Consider the following 15,313-nt stretch of genomic DNA (forward strand, 5'->3'; position numbering starts at 1 on the left):
ATTATACGTCTATTCGAGCTATTTCAAGTCGATTAATCTTCCAATACTTGTCCTTGAACGAAATTTTTGATACTGTGATTCTCTCTTTTCAACGATATGTATTATATCTGCGATTTCGAAACTAATGACAAACACGTATTTTCAGGATATTTAAAATTCTAGTAATGTGTAAGAAGTATAGATAAAATTTTGTATGGATATGTTTTTGTAATACATGTCAAGAGTTCCGCCAACTACAAAGTTTATGAAAAGTAACGCTTTGCTGAAAGCATTGAGATATCGTCGGTTAAATGTTTACAACAAAAGCAAAGAATGATGATTAGGTCTTCATATAATACAAAATTTAACTAAATAACGAAAATAACGACAGAGGAAACATAAATAAAGAACATCAAGTTTACGGTTTTTAAACTTTTTCTGATAGCGTTTTAGATATTTTCTAAATTTTATTTTGAAAAACAGTTTATGTGTAGCGAACGACATCACTAACGATTCTTATTTCATGAGGATATAGAACGAATTAAAATAAAACTAGGAATCGTGTCAGCACATATGTGTTTTCCTTTCTCGTTATTCAGTGTTTTCTATTCTTACTCGTTTAATAACAGCTGTTGTTAGACAGAATGACACAAAAGACAAATGTGAAAACCTATGGGAAGTTTATTTACGATTTCTCACATAATCAAACGTTGCTCTATTCCTTACGCTTTGTGACTAAAACGTACCTACTTTTTGTTCAGATTGGTTCACAACCAATTAACGAAACTATCACTTCGTGAGTTACGTGAGAATGAAAATAAATACGCACGACACACTATTCACATAGTAAGTTTTTTAACGTGTCGTTTCCCTCTTTGAAACAATTCGACGATGTTATTGTCCCCAATAAAGAAAAATCGAAGTTTGTACTTTCTGGACACTAACAAAATGTCATTTGGAAACGTTGAACGTGTCTAAAAGAAAAAGACTTAAGATTCTCGGTAAAGTTAGAAACATATATTTTAACCGATCGTGAATAATTTCAAGTACTTGTGTTGTTTTCTAATGGATGAAATGGAAAGTTTAACAGGTTAGTGACAAAGTCGTGTTTGATAATCCGTTTTAGTAAACTTAATGTATTTGTAGACATTTGTCACATGAAAGGTATATAACACTACGTAAAACAAATTTTGTTCCTGAGTGGTGTCATTTCTCAATTGCTTATATTGTAAAAGTAAAGAAAATCGCCATTTTCTTCTTCAAACTTTGCTTTCGTTAATTGGTTAAGGAAATTCAGAAATTAACCTATTTTATATGTAAAAACGGGCAGAGCTACACATTTTCATTTACATAATGTGTGAATAATACAACATATGAACCAAGATTTATATGTATTTACACTAAATTTATATAAAAATGTTTAGAATAGAATAGTTTTCGAGATTTGCGACTCTAATGCAAATCACTTTCAAGTATCAGCCCCAAACGTAATCTTCCATAATGTTTTCTTTACAAGCGACCAAGTCACAAAAAACAATGTTTGAAGAGAAAAATAGGTCTTTTCCGTTTACTTTAGACATAAGCTTTTTTGGGAATAACACTTTCTGCTCAGGAAAAGAGAAAAGGAAAAAAATGTAACGTAGTGTATTATTATTAAGGTTTTAATTACTCTATCAACATTATTCGATATTTGTGAAGTTTTATTTAAACTTTCAACAGTAACTTCTAAGTATGTGACTGGAGACGTTCTAAATAATGAGACTTTCAAACTTCCTAATAAATTCGAAAACATTGGGACAAATAATTTATTTTTTGTAAATGATGATAATGTCGTATTTGGAGAAGTGTGGCGATTCTTTCTCTATACGATTTGGGTTTTCGTTTTATTTACTTTTAAAGATACGTTAATTTTATAGAAATTGCCATATCATGCAGACGAATACCGTTTAATATAAATCAGCTTTCATTCTATACTACATTTACAAGTGAATTTCTATTGTTTATAATTTTTTTTATATTAAGTCCTCTGCGTGCTACTCAGAAAATCTTACAAAGAGAAGTAACGGAATTCACAAATTCCCCAACTTAGTCTGTTGAAAGTGAATTAGTTTAACGCACTCTCTACTTTCGTTGTTTATCACTATTTTCACCATCAGATATTTCTAAATTTGAATCTTTATATTCTGTTTCTTCTATTTTGTGCAAATGACATCTTAATAGCCTTTATTCTTAATCAGCTACAATGCGGAAAAGTCCCAATATGATAACTAAACGGTTTATACATTTATTGTTTAGAAGTATATATAACTTTTAGTAGATATAGAAAACTTAGAAGTTCACCGTCTTTTCTTTACAGTTCTTTTACGTTTGAAATTTTACTAGAAATTTTCGTTGGAATTGAACAAAATGTAGTGATTTGAAGCTTCATGTTTAGCCTCAGGTCTAGAGTTTGTCGTTTTGTTTTCGTGCCTTTCTTTGCGATATTTAAAAAGAGAAAACAACGTAGCAGAGCGTGGTTTCGATCCACGGACCTCTGGGTTATGGGCCCAGCACGCTCCCACTGCGCCACTCTGCTTCGTTAGTTCATCTTTACTATAAAGTTCATAAAAAAATACTTTATGCTATAAAATATATTGATGTTCGTTGTTTCTAATGGGCACTTTTCATGAAGGTGTAAATTGTTTCATTCATAAACCTTGTATGGTCTCGAATTGCTTTGGAAATAATTATCGCGTACGAGATATTTCAGACCTTATCTACTAACTTCCTTGTTAAATTTCTTAGAAACGATAAAAAGTCTTATCACAATAACATTACGATAAAATTTTGGCTTTCCTATTATACGTCTATTCGAGCTATTTCAAGTCGATTAATCTTCCAATACTTGTCCTTGAACGAAATTTTTGATACTGTGATTCTCTCTTTTCAACGATATGTATTATATCTGCGATTTCGAAACTAATGACAAACACGTATTTTCAGGATATTTAAAATTCTAGTAATGTGTAAGAAGTATAGATAAAATTTTGTATGGATATGTTTTTGTAATACATGTCAAGAGTTCCGCCAACTACAAAGTTTATGAAAAGTAACGCTTTGCTGAAAGCATTGAGATATCGTCGGTTAAATGTTTACAACAAAAGCAAAGAATGATGATTAGGTCTTCATATAATACAAAATTTAACTAAATAACGAAAATAACGACAGAGGAAACATAAATAAAGAACATCAAGTTTACGGTTTTTAAACTTTTTCTGATAGCGTTTTAGATATTTTCTAAATTTTATTTTGAAAAACAGTTTATGTGTAGCGAACGACATCACTAACGATTCTTATTTCATGAGGATATAGAACGAATTAAAATAAAACTAGGAATCGTGTCAGCACATATGTGTTTTCCTTTCTCGTTATTCAGTGTTTTCTATTCTTACTCGTTTAATAACAGCTGTTGTTAGACAGAATGACACAAAAGACAAATGTGAAAACCTATGGGAAGTTTATTTACGATTTCTCACATAATCAAACGTTGCTCTATTCCTTACGCTTTGTGACTAAAACGTACCTACTTTTTGTTCAGATTGGTTCACAACCAATTAACGAAACTATCACTTCGTGAGTTACGTGAGAATGAAAATAAATACGCACGACACACTATTCACATAGTAAGTTTTTTAACGTGTCGTTTCCCTCTTTGAAACAATTCGACGATGTTATTGTCCCCAATAAAAAAAAATCGAAGTTTGTACTTTCTGGACACTAACAAAATGTCATTTGGAAACGTTGAACGTGTCTAAAAGAAAAGACTTAAGATTCTCGGTAAAGTTAGAAACATATATTTTAACCGATCGTGAATAATTTCAAGTACTTGTGTTGTTTTTCTAATGGATGAAATGGAAAGTTTAACAGGTTAGTGACAAAGTCGTGTTTGATAATCCGTTTTAGTAAACTTAATGTATTTGTAGACATTTGTCACATGAAAGGTATATAACACTACGTAAAACAAATTTTGTTCCTGAGTGGTGTCATTTCTCAATTGCTTATATTGTAAAAGTAAAGAAAATCGCCATTTTCTTCTTCAAACTTTGCTTTCGTTAATTGGTTAAGGAAATTCAGAAATTAACCTATTTTATATGTAAAAACGGGCAGAGCTACACATTTTCATTTACATAATGTGTGAATAATACAACATATGAACCAAGATTTATATGTATTTACACTAAATTTATATAAAAATGTTTAGAATAGAATAGTTTTTCGAGATTTGCGACTCTAATGCAAATCACTTTCAAGTATCAGCCCCCAAACGTAATCTTCCATAATGTTTTCTTTACAAGCGACCAAGTCACAAAAAACAATGTTTGAAGAGAAAAATAGGTCTTTTCCGTTTACTTTAGACATAAGCTTTTGGGAATAACACTTTCTGCTCAGGAAAAAAAAAAGGAAAAAAATGTAACGTAGTGTATTATTATTAAGGTTTTAATTACTCTATCAACATTATTCGATATTTGTGAAGTTTTATTTAAACTTTCAACAGTAACTTCTAAGTATGTGACTGGAGACGTTCTAAATAATGAGACTTTCAAACTTCCTAATAAATTCGAAAACATTGGGACAAATAATTTATTTTTTTGTAAATGATGATAATGTCGTATTTGGAGAAGTGTGGCGATTCTTTCTCTATACGATTTGGGTTTTCGTTTTTATTTACTTTTAAAGATACGTTAATTTTATAGAAATTGCCATATCATGCAGACGAATACCGTTTAATATAAATCAGCTTTCATTCTATACTACATTTACAAGTGAATTTCTATTGTTTATAATTTTTTTTATATTAAGTCCTCTGCGTGCTACTCAGAAAATCTTACAAAGAGAAGTAACGGAATTCACAAATTCCCCAACTTAGTCTGTTGAAAGTGAATTAGTTTAACGCACTCTCTACTTTCGTTGTTTATCACTATTTTCACCATCAGATATTTCTAAATTTGAATCTTTATATTCTGTTTCTTCTATTTTGTGCAAATGACATCTTAATAGCCTTTATTCTTAATCAGCTACAATGCGGAAAAGTCCCAATATGATAACTAAACGGTTTATACATTTATTGTTTAGAAGTATATATAACTTTTAGTAGATATAGAAAACTTAGAAGTTCACCGTCTTTTCTTTACAGTTCTTTTACGTTTGAAATTTTACTAGAAATTTTCGTTGGAATTGAACAAAAATGTAGTGATTTGAAGCTTCATGTTTAGCCTCAGGTCTAGAGTTTGTCGTTTTGTTTTCGTGCCTTTCTTTGCGATATTTAAAAAAAGAGAAAACAACGTAGCAGAGCGTGGTTTCGATCCACGGACCTCTGGGTTATGGGCCCAGCACGCTCCCACTGCGCCACTCTGCTTCGTTAGTTCATCTTTACTATAAAAGTTCATAAAAAAAATACTTTATGCTATAAAATATATTGATGTTCGTTGTTTCTAATGGGCACTTTTCATGAAGGTGTAAATTGTTTCATTCATAAACCTTGTATGGTCTCGAATTGCTTTGGAAATAATTATCGCGTACGAGATATTTCAGACCTTATCTACTAACTTCCTTGTTAAATTTCTTAGAAACGATAAAAAGTCTTATCACAATAACATTACGATAAAATTTTGGCTTTCCTATTATACGTCTATTCGAGCTATTTCAAGTCGATTAATCTTCCAATACTTGTCCTTGAACGAAATTTTTGATACTGTGATTCTCTCTTTTCAACGATATGTATTATATCTGCGATTTCGAAACTAATGACAAACACGTATTTTCAGGATATTTAAAATTCTAGTAATGTGTAAGAAGTATAGATAAAATTTTGTATGGATATGTTTTTGTAATACATGTCAAGAGTTCCGCCAACTACAAAGTTTATGAAAAGTAACGCTTTGCTGAAAGCATTGAGATATCGTCGGTTAAATGTTTACAACAAAAGCAAAGAATGATGATTAGGTCTTCATATAATACAAAATTTAACTAAATAACGAAAATAACGACAGAGGAAACATAAATAAAGAACATCAAGTTTACGGTTTTTAAACTTTTTCTGATAGCGTTTTAGATATTTTCTAAATTTTATTTTGAAAAACAGTTTATGTGTAGCGAACGACATCACTAACGATTCTCGTTTCATGAGGATATAGAACGAATTAAAATGAAACTAGGAATCGTGTCAGCACATATGTGTTTTTCCTTTCTCGTTATTCAGTGTTTTCCATTCTTACTCGTTTAATAACAGCTGTTGTTAGACAGAATGACACAAAAGACAAATGTGAAAACCTATGGGAAGTTTCTTTACGATTTCTCACATAATCAAACGTTGCTCTATTCCTTACGCTTTGTGACTAAAACGTACCTACTTTTTGTTCAGATTGGTTCACAACCAATTAACGAAACTATCACTTCGTGAGTTACGTGAGAATGAAAATAAATACGCACGACACACTATTCACATAGTAAGTTTTTTTAACGTGTCGTTTCCTTCTTTGAAACAATTCGACGATGTTATTGTCCCCAATAAAGAAAAATCGAAGTTTGTACTTTTTGGACACTAACGAAATGTCATTTGAAAACGTTGAACGTGTCTAAAAAAAAAAAGACTTAAGATTCTCGGTAAAGTTAGAAACATATATTTTAACCGATCGTGAATAATAGAAAATCTTAAAAAGAGAAGTAACGGAATTCACAAATTCCCCAACTTAGTCTGTTGAAAGTGAATTAGTTTAACGCACTCTCTACTTTCGTTGTTTATCACTATTTTCACCATCAGATATTTCTAAATTTGAATCTTTATATTCTGTTTCTTCTATTTTGTGCAAATGACATCTTAATAGCCTTTATTCTTAATCAGCTACAATGCGGAAAAGTCCCAATATGATAACTAAACGGTTTATACATTTATTGTTTAGAAGTATATATAACTTTTAGTAGATATAGAAAACTTAGAAGTTCACCGTCTTTTCTTTACAGTTCTTTTACGTTTGAAATTTTAATAGAAATTTTCGTTGGAATTGAACAAAATGTAGTGATTTGAAGCTTCATGTTTAGCCTCAGGTCTAGAGTTTGTCGTTTTGTTTTCGTGCCTTTCTTTGCGATATTTAAAAAAAGAAAACAACGTAGCAGAGCGTGGTTTCGATCCACGGACCTCTGGGTTATGGGCCCAGCACGCTCCCACTGCGCCACTCTGCTTCGTTAGTTCATCTTTACTATAAAGTTCATGAAAAAAATACTTTATGCTATAAAATATATTGATGTTCGTTGTTTCTAATGGGCACTTTTCATGAAGGTGTAAATTGTTTCATTCATAAACCTTGTATGGTCTCGAATTGCTTTGGAAATAATTATCGCGTACGAGATATTTCAGACCTTATCTACTAACTTCCTTGTTAAATTTCTTAGAAACGATAAAAGTCTTATCACAATAACATTACGATAAAATTTTGGCTTTCCTATTATACGTCTATTCGAGCTATTTCAAGTCGATTAATCTTCCAATACTTGTCCTTGAACGAAATTTTTGATACTGTGATTCTCTCTTTTCAACGATATGTATTATATCTGCGATTTCGAAACTAATGACAAACACGTATTTTCAGGATATTTAAAATTCTAGTAATGTGTAAGAAGTATAGATAAAATTTTGTATGGATATGTTTTTGTAATACATGTCAAGAGTTCCGCCAACTACAAAGTTTATGAAAAGTAACGCTTTGCTGAAAGCATTGAGATATCGTCGGTTAAATGTTTACAACAAAAGCAAAGAATGATGATTAGGTCTTCATATAATACAAAATTTAACTAAATAACGAAAATAACGACAGAGGAAACATAAATAAAGAACATCAAGTTTACGGTTTTTAAACTTTTTCTGATAGCGTTTTAGATATTTTCTAAATTTTATTTTGAAAAACAGTTTATGTGTAGCGAACGACATCACTAACGATTCTTATTTCATGAGGATATAGAACGAATTAAAATAAAACTAGGAATCGTGTCAGCACATATGTGTTTTCCTTTCTCGTTATTCAGTGTTTTCTATTCTTACTCGTTTAATAACAGCTGTTGTTAGACAGAATGACACAAAAGACAAATGTGAAAACCTATGGGAAGTTTATTTACGATTTCTCACATAATCAAACGTTGCTCTATTCCTTACGCTTTGTGACTAAAACGTACCTACTTTTTGTTCAGATTGGTTCACAACCAATTAACGAAACTATCACTTCGTGAGTTACGTGAGAATGAAAATAAATACGCACGACACACTATTCACATAGTAAGTTTTTTAACGTGTCGTTTCCCTCTTTGAAACAATTCGACGATGTTATTGTCCCCAATAAAAAAAAATCGAAGTTTGTACTTTCTGGACACTAACAAAATGTCATTTGGAAACGTTGAACGTGTCTAAAAGAAAAAGACTTAAGATTCTCGGTAAAGTTAGAAACATATATTTTAACCGATCGTGAATAATTTCAAGTACTTGTGTTGTTTTTCTAATGGATGAAATGGAAAGTTTAACAGGTTAGTGACAAAGTCGTGTTTGATAATCCGTTTTAGTAAACTTAATGTATTTGTAGACATTTGTCACATGAAAGGTATATAACACTACGTAAAACAAATTTTGTTCCTGAGTGGTGTCATTTCTCAATTGCTTATATTGTAAAAGTAAAGAAAATCGCCATTTTCTTCTTCAAACTTTGCTTTCGTTAATTGGTTAAGGAAATTCAGAAATTAACCTATTTTATATGTAAAAACGGGCAGAGCTACACATTTTCATTTACATAATGTGTGAATAATACAACATATGAACCAAGATTTATATGTATTTACACTAAATTTATATAAAAATGTTTAGAATAGAATAGTTTTTCGAGATTTGCGACTCTAATGCAAATCACTTTCAAGTATCAGCCCCCAAACGTAATCTTCCATAATGTTTTCTTTACAAGCGACCAAGTCACAAAAAACAATGTTTGAAGAGAAAAATAGGTCTTTTCCGTTTACTTTAGACATAAGCTTTTTGGGAATAACACTTTCTGCTCAGGAAAAGAAAAAGGAAAAAAATGTAACGTAGTGTATTATTATTAAGGTTTTAATTACTCTATCAACATTATTCGATATTTGTGAAGTTTTATTTAAACTTTCAACAGTAACTTCTAAGTATGTGACTGGAGACGTTCTAAATAATGAGACTTTCAAACTTCCTAATAAATTCGAAAACATTGGGACAAATAATTTATTTTTTGTAAATGATGATAATGTCGTATTTGGAGAAGTGTGGCGATTCTTTCTCTATACGATTTGGGTTTTCGTTTATATTTACTTTTAAAGATACGTTAATTTTATAGAAATTGCCATATCATGCAGACGAATACCGTTTAATATAAATCAGCTTTCATTCTATACTACATTTACAAGTGAATTTCTATTGTTTATAATTTTTTTTATATTAAGTCCTCTGCGTGCTACTCAGAAAATCTTACAAAGAGAAGTAACGGAATTCACAAATTCCCCAACTTAGTCTGTTGAAAGTGAATTAGTTTAACGCACTCTCTACTTTCGTTGTTTATCACTATTTTCACCATCAGATATTTCTAAATTTGAATCTTTATATTCTGTTTCTTCTATTTTGTGCAAATGACATCTTAATAGCCTTTATTCTTAATCAGCTACAATGCGGAAAAGTCCCAATATGATAACTAAACGGTTTATACATTTATTGTTTAGAAGTATATATAACTTTTAGTAGATATAGAAAACTTAGAAGTTCACCGTCTTTTCTTTACAGTTCTTTTACGTTTGAAATTTTACTAGAAATTTTCGTTGGAATTGAACAAAATGTAGTGATTTGAAGCTTCATGTTTAGCCTCAGGTCTAGAGTTTGTCGTTTTGTTTTCGTGCCTTTCTTTGCGATATTTAAAAAAAGAGAAAACAACGTAGCAGAGCGTGGTTTCGATCCACGGACCTCTGGGTTATGGGCCCAGCACGCTCCCACTGCGCCACTCTGCTTCGTTAGTTCATCTTTACTATAAAAGTTCATAAAAAAAATACTTTATGCTATAAAATATATTGATGTTCGTTGTTTCTAATGGGCACTTTTCATGAAGGTGTAAATTGTTTCATTCATAAACCTTGTATGGTCTCGAATTGCTTTGGAAATAATTATCGCGTACGAGATATTTCAGACCTTATCTACTAACTTCCTTGTTAAATTTCTTAGAAACGATAAAAAGTCTTATCACAATAACATTACGATAAAATTTTGGCTTTCCTATTATACGTCTATTCGAGCTATTTCAAGTCGATTAATCTTCCAATACTTGTCCTTGAACGAAATTTTTGATACTGTGATTCTCTCTTTTCAACGATATGTATTATATCTGCGATTTCGAAACTAATGACAAACACGTATTTTCAGGATATTTAAAATTCTAGTAATGTGTAAGAAGTATAGATAAAATTTTGTATGGATATGTTTTGTAATACATGTCAAGAGTTCCGCCAACTACAAAGTTTATGAAAAGTAACGCTTTGCTGAAAGCATTGAGATATCGTCGGTTAAATGTTTACAACAAAAGCAAAGAATGATGATTAGGTCTTCATATAATACAAAATTTAACTAAATAACGAAAATAACGACAGAGGAAACATAAATAAAGAACATCAAGTTTACGGTTTTTAAACTTTTTCTGATAGCGTTTTAGATATTTTCTAAATTTTATTTTGAAAAACAGTTTATGTGTAGCGAACGACATCACTAACGATTCTTATTTCATGAGGATATAGAACGAATTAAAATAAAACTAGGAATCGTGTCAGCACATATGTGTTTTCCTTTCTCGTTATTCAGTGTTTTCTATTCTTACTCGTTTAATAACAGCTGTTGTTAGACAGAATGACACAAAAGACAAATGTGAAAACCTATGGGAAGTTTATTTACGATTTCTCACATAATCAAACGTTGCTCTATTCCTTACGCTTTGTGACTAAAACGTACCTACTTTTTGTTCAGATTGGTTCACAACCAATTAACGAAACTATCACTTCGTGAGTTACGTGAGAATGAAAATAAATACGCACGACACACTATTCACATAGTAAGTTTTTTAACGTGTCGTTTCCTTCTTTGAAACAATTCGACGATGTTATTGTCCCCAATAAAGAAAAAATCGAAGTTTGTACTTTCTGGACACTAACAAAATGTCATTTGGAAACGTTGAACGTGTCTAAAAAAAAAAAAGACTTAAGATTCTCGGTAAAGTTAGAAACATATATTTTAACCGATCGTGAATAATAGAAAATCTTAAAAAGAGAAGTAATGGAATTCACAAATTCCCCAACTTAGTCTGTTGAAAGTGAATTAGTTTAACGCACTCTCTACTTTCGTTGTTTATCACTATTTCACACCATCAGATATTTCTAAATTTGAATCTTTATATTCTGTTTCTTCTATTTTGTGCAAATGACATCTTAATAGCCTTTATTCTTTATCAGCTACAATGCGGAAAAGTCCCAATATGATAACTAAACGGTTTATACATTTATTGTTTAGAAGTATATATAACTTTTAGTAGATATAGAAAACTTTGAAGTTCACCGTCTTTTCTTTACAGTTCTTTACGTTTGAAATTTTAATAGAAATTTTCGTTGGAATTGAACAAAATGTAGTGATTTGAAGCTTCATGTTTAGCCTCAGGTCTAGAGTTTGTCGTTTTGTTTTCGTTTCCTTTCTTTGCGATATTTAAAAAAGAAAACAACGTAGCAGAGCGTGGTTTCGATCCACGGACCTCTGGGTTATGGGCCCAGCACGCTCCCACTGCGCCACTCTGCTTCGTTAGTTCATCTTTACTATAAAGTTCATAAAAAAATACTTTATGCTATAAAATATATTGATGTTCGTTGTTTCTAATGGGCACTTTTCATGAAGGTGTAAATTGTTTCATTCATAAACCTTGTATGGTCTCGAATTGCTTTGGAAATAATTATCGCGTACGAGATATTTCAGACCTTATCTACTAACTTCCTTGTTAATTTTCTTAGAAACGATAAAAAGTCTTATCACAATAACATTACGATAAAATTTTGGCTTTCCTATTATACGTCTATTCGAGCTATTTCAAGTCGATTAATCTTCCAATACTTGTCCTTGAACGAAATTTTGATACTGTGATTCTCTCTTTTCAACGATATGTATTATATCTGCGATTTCGAAACTAATGACAAACACGTATTTTCAGGATATTTAAAATTCTAGTAATGTGAAAGTATAGGATAAAATTTTGTATGGATATGTTTTTGTAATACATGTCAACAGTTCCGCCAACTACAAAGTTTATGAAAAGTAACGCTTTGCTGAAAGCATTGAGATATCGTCGGTTAAATGTTTACAACAAAAGCAAAAAATGATGATTAGGTCTTCATATAATACAAAATTTAACTAAATAACGAAAATAACGACAGAGGAAACATAAATAAAGAACATCAAGTTTACGGTTTTTAAACTTTTTCTGATAGCGTTTTAGATATTTTCTAAATTTTATTTTGAAAAACAGTTTATGTGTAGCGAACGACATCACTAACGATTTATATTTCATGAGGATATAGATCGAATTAAAATAAAACTAGGAATCGTGTCAGCACATATGTGTTTTCCTTTCTCGCTATTCAGTGTTTTCCATTCTTACTCGTTTAATAACAGCTGTTGTTAGACAGAATGACACAAAAGACAAATGTGAAAACCTATGGGAAATTTCTTTACGATTTCTCACATAATCAAACGTTGCTCTATTCCTTACGCTTTGTGACTAAAACGTACCTACTTTTTGTTCAGATTGGTTCACAACCAATTAACGAAACTATCACTTCGTGAGTTACGTGAGAATGAAAATAAATACGCACGACACACTATTCACATAGTAAGTTTTTTAACGTGTCGTTTCCTTCTTTGAAACAATTCGACGATGTTATTGTCCCCAATAAAGAAAAATCGAAGTTTGTACTTTTTGGACACTAACGAAATGTCATTTGAAAACGTTGAACGTGTCTAAAAGAAAAAGACTTAAGATTCTCGGTAAAGTTAGAAACATATATTTTAACCGATCGTGAATAATAGAAAATCTTACAAAGAGAAGTAACGGAATTCACAAATTCCCCAACTTAGTCTGTTGAAAGTGAATTAGTTTAACGCACTCTCTACTTTCGTTGTTTATCACTATTTTACACCATCAGATATTTCTAAATTTGAATTTTTATATTCTGTTTCTTCTATTTTGTGCAAATGACATCTTAATAGCCTTTATTCTTAATCAGCTACAATGCGGAAAAGTACCAAGATGATAACTAAACGGTTTATACATTTATTGTTTAGAAGTATATATAACTTTTTTAGTAGATATAGAAAACTTAGAATTTCACCGTCTTTTTTCTTTACAGTTGTTTTACGTTTGAAATTTTACTAGAAATTTCGTTGAATTGAACAAAATGTAGTGATTTGAAGCTTCATGTTTAGCCTCAGGTCTAGAGTTTGTCGTTTTGTTTTCGTGCCTTCTTTGCGATATTTAAAAAAAGAGAAAACAACGTAGCAGAGCGTGGTTTCGATCCACGGACCTCTGGGTTATGGGCCCAGCACGCCCCACTGCGCCACTCTGCTTCGTTAGTTCATCTTTACTATAAAGTTCATAAAAAAATACTTTATGCTATAAAATATATTGATGTTCGTTGTTTCTAATGGGCACTTTTCATGAAGGTGTAAATTGTTTCATTCATAAACCTTGTATGGTCTCTGAATTGCTTTGGAAATAATTATCGCGTACGAGATATTTCAGACCTTATCTACTAACTTCCTTGTTAATTTTCTTAGAAACGATAAAAATCTTATCACAATAACATTACGATAAAATTTTTGGCTTTCCTATTATACGTCTATTCGAGCTATTTCAAGTCGATTAATCTTCCAATACTTGTCCTTGAACGAAATTTTTTGATACTGTGATTCTCTCTTTTCAACGATATGTATTATATCTGCGATTTCGAAACTAATGACAAACACGTATTTTCAGGATATTTAAAATTCTAGTAATGTGAAAGAAGTAGGGATAAAATTTTGTATGGATATGTTTTTGTAATACATGTCAACAGTTCCGCCAACTACAAAGTTTATGAAAAGTAACGCTTTGCTGAAAGCATTGAGATATCGTCGGTTAAATGTTTACAACAAAAGCAAAAAAAATGATGATTAGGTCTTCATATAATACAAAATTTAACTAAATAACGAAAAAACGACAGAGGAAACATAAATAAAGAACATCAAGTTTACGGTTTTAAACTTTTTATGATAGCGTTTTAGATATTTTCTAAATTTTATTTTGAAAACAGTTTATGTGTAGCGAACGACATCACTAACGATTTATATTTCATGAGGATATAGATCGAATTAAAAAAAACAATGAATGAAGAGAAAATATGGTTTTCCTTCCGCTTTAGTTTAGACATAAGCTTTTGGTTTAATAACACTTTTGTTCAGAAGAAGAAAAAAAAGACAAATGTAACGTATGTGTATTTTTTTAAGGTTTCTCATTACTCTATCAACATTATTCTATTTGTGAAGTTTTACTTAAACGTACCTAACTTCTTTGTTCAGACTGGTTCACAACCAAATAATGAGACTTTCACTTCCTGATTTACTTCGAAAATGAAAATAAATACGCACGACAAATGATTCATAATGTAAGTTTTTGGAAGTGTCGATTCTTTCTTTAAACGATTTGGGTTTTGTTATTATTTACTTTTAAAGATAAAAATTTTATAGAAATTGCCATATTTTGCACTAACGAATACCGTTTAATTGATAAATCGTTTTCATTCTATACTACATTTACTTAAGAATTTCTATTGTTTATAATTTTTTATATTAAGTCCTCTCGTGCTACTCAGAAAATCTTACAAAGAGAAGTAACGGAATTCACAAATTCCCCAACTTAGTCTGTTGAAAGTGAATTAGTTTAACGCACTCTCTACTTTCGTTGTTTATCACTATTTTCACCATCAGATATTTCTAAATTTGAATCTTTATATTCTGTTTCTTCTATTTTGTGCAAATGACATCTTAATAGCCTTTATTCTTAATCAGCTACAATGCGGAAAAGTCCCAATATGATAACTAAACGGTTTATACATTTATTGTTTAGAAGTATATATAACTTTTAGTAGATATAGAAAACTTAGAAGTTCACCGTCTTTTCTTTACAGTTCTTTTACGTTTGAAATTTTACTAGAAATTTTCGTTGGAATTGAACAAAATGTAGTG

General features: G+C 30.6%; 5 non-coding genes across 5 annotated transcripts; all 5 read right to left on the reverse strand.

Annotated features, from left to right (window-relative positions):
* Positions 1-2,482: 2,482 nt before the first annotated feature.
* TRNAM-CAU (transfer RNA methionine (anticodon CAU)) lies at positions 2,483-2,554 on the reverse strand. Its single transcript has one exon. It is a non-coding gene; the product is annotated as a tRNA-Met (tRNA).
* A 2,748-nt stretch (positions 2,555-5,302) lies between these two features.
* Positions 5,303-5,374, reverse strand: TRNAM-CAU (transfer RNA methionine (anticodon CAU)). The gene has a single exon. It is a non-coding gene; the product is annotated as a tRNA-Met (tRNA).
* A 1,751-nt stretch (positions 5,375-7,125) lies between these two features.
* On the reverse strand, positions 7,126-7,197 carry TRNAM-CAU (transfer RNA methionine (anticodon CAU)). The gene has a single exon. It is a non-coding gene; the product is annotated as a tRNA-Met (tRNA).
* A 2,748-nt stretch (positions 7,198-9,945) lies between these two features.
* Positions 9,946-10,017, reverse strand: TRNAM-CAU (transfer RNA methionine (anticodon CAU)). Its single transcript has one exon. It is a non-coding gene; the product is annotated as a tRNA-Met (tRNA).
* Positions 10,018-11,767: 1,750 nt separating this feature from the next.
* On the reverse strand, positions 11,768-11,839 carry TRNAM-CAU (transfer RNA methionine (anticodon CAU)). Its single transcript has one exon. It is a non-coding gene; the product is annotated as a tRNA-Met (tRNA).
* Positions 11,840-15,313: the final 3,474 nt, after the last annotated feature.

Source organism: Tachypleus tridentatus, chromosome 13 (genome assembly GCF_004210375.1).
Source record: "Tachypleus tridentatus isolate NWPU-2018 chromosome 13, ASM421037v1, whole genome shotgun sequence".
NCBI classification, from domain to species: domain Eukaryota; kingdom Metazoa; phylum Arthropoda; class Merostomata; order Xiphosura; family Limulidae; genus Tachypleus; species Tachypleus tridentatus.